The sequence below is a fragment of the Lactuca saligna genome, chromosome 4, assembly GCF_052625555.1.
Source record: "Lactuca saligna cultivar CGN05327 chromosome 4, ASM5262555v1, whole genome shotgun sequence".
NCBI lineage: Eukaryota > Viridiplantae > Streptophyta > Magnoliopsida > Asterales > Asteraceae > Lactuca > Lactuca saligna.
Genome location: NC_136420.1, coordinates 304070065 through 304076919, shown reverse-complemented (window position 1 = coordinate 304076919; position 6855 = coordinate 304070065).

Sequence of the window (6855 nt, the reverse complement as noted above, 5' to 3'; positions counted from 1 at the left end):
ATGATAATCTTCGGATGATCATTAGGTTAACTTTTTTATGGGATTACCCCCCCCCCCCCTCCACCTTGCTGCTGCTACAGAGGGTGAGTGGACAATCTTCGGATGTTCATCGGGTATACCTTTCGCTTCGGCGATGTCGTGGTAATCCTGGTCACCCAGGGTTAACACTTACATGATTATACTTTTCCTATTTACTTTATTTTGTGATACTTTCACATAAATGAGGAGTTAGACTAAGTACTCTAGTACTAGTCAATAGAAAGGAAAAGCTATCATATTACTTACAAAACATTCGGGTCTTGGTAGAAGACTACCTAGTCATTACAAAACATTCGGGTCTTGGTAGAAGACTACATTTCATACTTATAGAAAATAAGGGTTTTTTCTAGGGTTTTCATACGTACAACAACATTTTCATTTAACGATTTACATGGCCTTTATAACAGATTTTCACAAACAAGGCAATGACACTTAGATACTTATGAATTCACCAGCTTTAAAGCTGATACTTGCTTTCAAAATAACTTGTATTCTCAGGTCATTAGTAAACAGGTACGGAGGTCAAGTTTTTGAGAAGACGGAGCAGACAAGTCTCGTCTTTTATTTTGATTGTATATTTTTGGTGTCTTACTACAATGAAAGAAACACACATCTATTAAAACTTTACTTATAATGCAATGGATGATGTTGTTGGTTGTTTATTATATTACACTGTTGTGATACTGTACATAACGTCCTCCACCCCTGAACATTTCCGCCGTTCGTGGTTTTGGGGTGTGACAAATTGGTATCAGAGCATTGTTTATAGTGAATTAAGTATATCAACCCATAAAAGATATACTAACTATAAATACATGGGATTAAAAAACTCTATCTAAGAGTTATACTTTTAAATAATAAAATATTTAACAAAGTATACGTGCCTGCATTCATACTAAAACCAGTGTCACAATGACAAGAACAAAAGTATTACGATTGTTGAACATCACAAGTGAGCCTGGGGATATATAGTCAGTCTTGGGAATGGCATAGCCTAATCAACTATGCTGGTCCAAGGAGTGATTAGCATATGCCCAAGAATGGTTGTGATGTGGCAACAAGTCTAAAAACTTACCAACACAACCATAAAGAAATACCATATGGGTATTTGATCTTACTGTAATTATCTTAGTTAGTTCGTCTATTTAAGCTATTATTAAGATGGCTGGATTTCACTATGGTGATCTGTACTTCCCAAACCCCGGCAATGCTGGTTGGCTAGAGGCAGAACCAGAAGATGATCACCCAATTCCTTTGGATGATCACAAGGCTGAGGGCTTTTCCGATAGTTCGGACTTGGAGCCAGAAGTCAACAACCTACCCCCAGCTGCTCAAAAGCCAAACCTGAACCCTCGCCCTGTGTTTCAAGGACCCACACCCTTGTGGGCCATCAACTTGACTGAATGTAGTCAGGAACAAGGTCAACCCATTCCCTACAATGGAGACCGAAGTTTCTACAACCTCACTGAAGGAGGTTCTGCTGATAGAGTACAACCAATCATGGTGCGTAGGATTTCTGGAAACACGATCATGGCTCAAGCGACTATAAATCAAGTTTCGGAAGTTCACGCCAACTCTGGTGTTAACACTGTCCACATTCGCCAACTAGAGTTTGTTCATGAAAGGACTCTGGTCCGCAATGCAAATTTGCAAAGGGAACTTGCTGAAACCCGAGCAGAAGTTAGAGAACTTCGAGCTCAACAAGCAAGGTCGGACAGGCGTATAAGGGACACACCGCCCATTACTGCAAGGCTCCAACAACTCAAGCCGCCCAGGTTCCTAACACCGGTATGGGCCAAGCTTACTACGAATGTGGCAAGGTGGGCCATTACAAGAGGAACTGCCCTAAAGCGGGGATGGCTGGCGGAGTGGGAAGAGTTATGGCCCTAGGTCACGAGGAAGCAGTAGCTGATCCTACGATAGTTACTGGTACGTTCCTCCTCGATAACTCATATGCTTGCATACTTTTCGATAGTGGAGCCGAGAAAAGTTTTGTAAGTCACAAATTTGCACACCTGCATAAACAAAAACCATGTGCATTAGATAATTCATTCATGGTAGAAATGGCTAACGGGAAAACAGAGAGTACAAACTGCATATACGTAGATTGTACCTTAGCTTTAGATGGCCATACATTCAAGATAGATCTCATGCCAGTCATAATTAAATGTTTCGACGTTATCATCGGTATGGATTGGTTGAGTCTTCTTCGCGCCGACATCTTGTGCTTTGAAAAAGTAGTTCGTCTTAACCTTCCTAATAACGAAACCTTAACTATCTACGGCGACAAACCTAGTACGAGCCTTCGTATCATTTCGTGCATTCAAGCCCAGAAGTGCTTGCGAAAGGAATATCATGCAATCCTAGCACACGTCGTCGATACCAGTCAAGAACTGAAGGACATCCAGAAAATTCCAGAAGTACGCGACTTTCCCGACATATTCCCAGAAGAACTTCCCGGTTTACCACCGCAACGCCAAGTCGAGTTCAAAATCGACTTAGTGCCAGGAGCTACCCCAGTAGCCAAATCTCCTTATCGTTTGGCACTGGCCGAGATGCAGGAACTTTCCAGTCAACTTAACGAACTTCTCAAGAAGGGATTCATTTGACCAAACTTCTCACCATGGGGAGCACCGGTCTTGTTCGTCAAGAATAAGGATGGATCGTTTCGCATGTGCATCGATTTCTATATGAGGTTTATTGACTATGGTTTTATCATTAAATTAAACGAAATATTCAGACTGTGTTTTTGGGATGTTTCAAGTTGGTATCAGAGCCGATGTGGGATCAGATCTAACCCACTTTCACCCCCCATTATATTTCGTTTAATTTAATGATAAAACCATAGTCAAGTTGTTTCAAGTGGTGACTCAACGAGTTGGACAGGACAGGACTTGGACCTAGTTGGACTCGGCGAGTCATGGATTGACTCGGCGAGTCGAGTCGCGAACAAGAAAGACTCAGGGCATATGAACCCGGCGAGTCAGTAGATAGACTCGGCGAGTAGGGTTGACCCGGAAGGTTGACTTTGACCAGGATTTTGACCTTGACCAGATTTGACCTAGTAACCTTTGGAGGTCAGTTGGACTAAGTGTCATATTGATATTGGTAGCTTGAGGAGCTAGTGGAGCAGCAGTCGAAGTCAGAAGTCAGGTAGCAGTCAAGGATTAGCAGCAGCAGTTCAACAGCATCAGGTGAGTTTCCTTCCAGTAGGGATGGGTCTAAGGCCACAATGCCGGCCCGTTCAGTTAGCAGTAGTTTCCGGACCTCAGTCCAATGCAGTAGTTAGTATGTTTGATGCCTTCGTGGCTCAGACAAAATTTTATGTGCTATGGGTTATGTGTTATGTGTTTCGGGCTACGGCCCGATGTAGTATGCAGTATATGTGTTCATGCTAGTTGATATGTTATGCTATGCTATGATTCAGTCAGTTCCGGACTTCGATCCGATGCAGTTAGTTCCGAACTTCGGTCCGATGCAGTTAGTTCCGGACTTGGTCCGATGCAGGGGACAGGGTCCCAGTCAGTTCCGGACTTCGGTCCGATGCAGTTAGTTCCGGACTTGGTCCGATGCAGGGGACAGGGTCCCAGTCAGTTCCAGACTTCGGTCCGATGCAGTTAGTTCCGGACTTGGTCTGATGCAGGGGACAGGATCCCAGTCAGTTCCGGACTTCGGTCTGATGCAGTTAGTTCCGGACTTTGGCCCGATGCAGGGGACAAGGTCCCAGTCAGTTCCGGACTCCGGTCCGATGCAGTTTCCGGGCTTCGTCCCAATGCAGTGGGCAAGGCCCAATATGTGTTTATATGTTATTGTATGGTATGTGGTAGTTTAGGGGAGCTCACTAAGCTTCGTGCTTACAGTTTCAGTTTTGGTTTCAGGTATTCAGTTTTCAAAAGAGGAGCTCGGGAAGATTGCAGTGCACACACCATTTGTTCAGCCTGGGATGTTTTTACTCTGATATATTTGACAGTTGTTATAATATTCTGAGATACATTGCTTATGATTTCTATATGAGGTTTATTGACTATGGTTTTATCATTAAATTAAACGAAATATTCAGACTGTGTTTTTGGGATGTTTCACTACTTCTCAAAGATTGATCTGCGATCCGGATATCACCAACTACGAGTGTTAGAGGAGGATGTTCCCAAAACAGCCTTCCGAACTCGTTATGGGCACTACGAGTTTGTAGTGATGCCATTCGGATTAACTAACGCACCCGTTGTATTCATGGATCTGATGAATAGGGTGTGTCGTCCTTACTTGGATCAGTTCGTCATCGTCTTCATTGATGACATACTCATCTACTCTCGAAGTAAGGAGGAACATAGTCAACATCTCCGTAAAATCTTAGAAACACTGCGAGCGGAGAAGCTCTACGCGAAGTTCTCGAAGTGCGAATTTTGGATTCGACGAGTCGAGTTTTTGGGCCATGTGGTTAGCGAAGAAGGGATACACGTGGACCCCTCCAAGATCAAGGCCATTGAGAACTGGTCAGCACCAAAGACACCTACCAAAATTCGTCAATTTCTAGGTCTAGCTGGCTACTATCGCAGGTTCATTTAGATCTTCTCCAGCATAGCGAAACCACTTACAACCCTGACCTAGAAAGGCGTGGCCTTTGACTGGGAAGAGAAACAGGAAAGAGCGTTCCAAACGCTCAAACGAGCCTTGTGCACCGCCCCGATACTATCCCTCCCCGAAGGGATAAGAAGACTTCATTGTCTATTGCGATGCATCCAACCAAGGACTCGGATGTGTTCTGATGCAGTGAGGTATAATCATCGCCTATGCCTCGAGACAGCTTAAGACACATGAGGTTAATTACACAACCCACGATCTTGAACTAGGAGCAGTTGTGTTTGCTCTGAAGATCAGGCGACATTACCTATATGGTACAAAAAGCACGATCTTTATGGACCATAAGAGTCTACAACACATTTTCGACCAGAAAGAGCTCAACATGAGACAACGACGGTGGGTCGAGCTACTCAGCGATTACGAATGTGAAATTCGTTATAATCCGGGTAAAGCCAATGTAGTAGCCAACACCCTAAGTCGGAAAGAATATACTGGTCGTAGAGTCAAATCTTTGACTCTAACTATCCATTCAAACTTGTCCACGCAAATTAAGGAGGCTCAGCTCGACGCTTTGAAACCTGAAAACGTGGCTGGTGAATCCCTTAGAGGGATGGATAAGAACTTGGAAGTCAAGGGTGGCGGAGCCTTATACTTCATGGATCGGATCTGGACACCGAAACACGGTGGCTTCAGAGACTTGGTCATGACCAAAGCTCACAACACACATTATTCCATCCACCCGGGTTCAGATAAGATGTATCTGGATCTTAAAAAGCTATATTGGTGGCCTAACATGAAAGCAGATATTGCTACCTTCGTGAGTAAATGCCTTACTTGCGCAAAGGTCAAGGTTGAATACCAGAAACCCTCCGGTCTTCTACAAAAACCGGAAATACCAGAATGGAAGTGGGAGCGGATCACTATGGACTTCATAACCAAGTTACCCAAGACGGCGGGTGGACTTGATTCCATATGGGTCATCGTTGATAGACTGACCAAGTCTGCACACTTCCTACCAATCAAAGAAACAAAAAAGATGGAGAAACTTACCAAAACTTACATTAGGGAGATTGTAAGGCTGCACGGTGTTCCTTTATCTATCATCTCGGACCGAGATAGTAGATTCACATCGAGGTTCTGGCAGTCATTACAAAGTTCCCTAGGAACTAGGCTGGACATGAGTACAACCTACCATCCACAGACCGACGGGCAAAGTGAGAGGACTATCCAAACCTTAGAAGATATGTTGCGTGCCTGTGTGATTGACTTTGGAAAAGCTTGGGATACTCATTTACCCATAGTCGAATTTTCCTATAACAACAGTTATCACACGAGCATAAAGGCAGCTCCATTCGAGGCCCTCTATGGCCGAAAGTACAGGTCCCCTCTGTGCTGGGCTGAAGTGGGTGATACCCAGTTAGCTAAGGGACGAGTTCCCGAAAGCACTCTCACGGGTCCGGAAATCATTCGAGAAACGACAGAGAAGATCGTTCAAATTCGTGAATGATTGAAAGCCTCTAGAGATCGACAGAAAAGCTACACTGACAAGCGTAGGAAACCTTTGGAGTTCCAGGTGGGCGACCGAGCCCTACTGAAGGTCTCACCCTGGAAGGGCTTGATACGCTTTGGAAAGCGTGGGAAGCTAAATCCAAGATACATAGGGCCTTTTGAGATTCTTGCGAGAATCGGCCCTGTAGCTTACAAACTCAATCTACCGCAAGAACTCAGTAACGTACATCCTACCTTCCACGTCTCGAACTTGAAAAAGTGTCTATCCGACGAGACTCTTGTTATTCCACTCGACGAGATCGAGATCAACGAGAGCCTCAATTTCGTGGAGGAACCAGTAGAGATCATCGACCGAGAGGTCAAGCAAACAAAACAGAGCCGTATCCCGATAGTGAAGGTGCGCTGGAATGCAAAGCGTGGACCGGAATTCACTTGGGAAACTGAGGATCAGATGAAACTGAAATACCCTCACCTTTTCGCTTAGTTATTTGTATTTCCTTATTTGCTTAAATTCTAATTTCGGGACGAAATTCCTTCTAACGGGGGGATGATGTGACAACCCGAAATTTCCATTCTGTACAAACTATATCACTTCAATAGAAGTTGTAGCAGTCACAATTAATTTTCAGACTTTTCGCGAAAGTTTGAGAAATTCTGGGTTTACACTTCAGGAAATATCAGGAGAGTGGGTGCAGTAGGGTTTGGTGCAACACTGTTATTCCAACA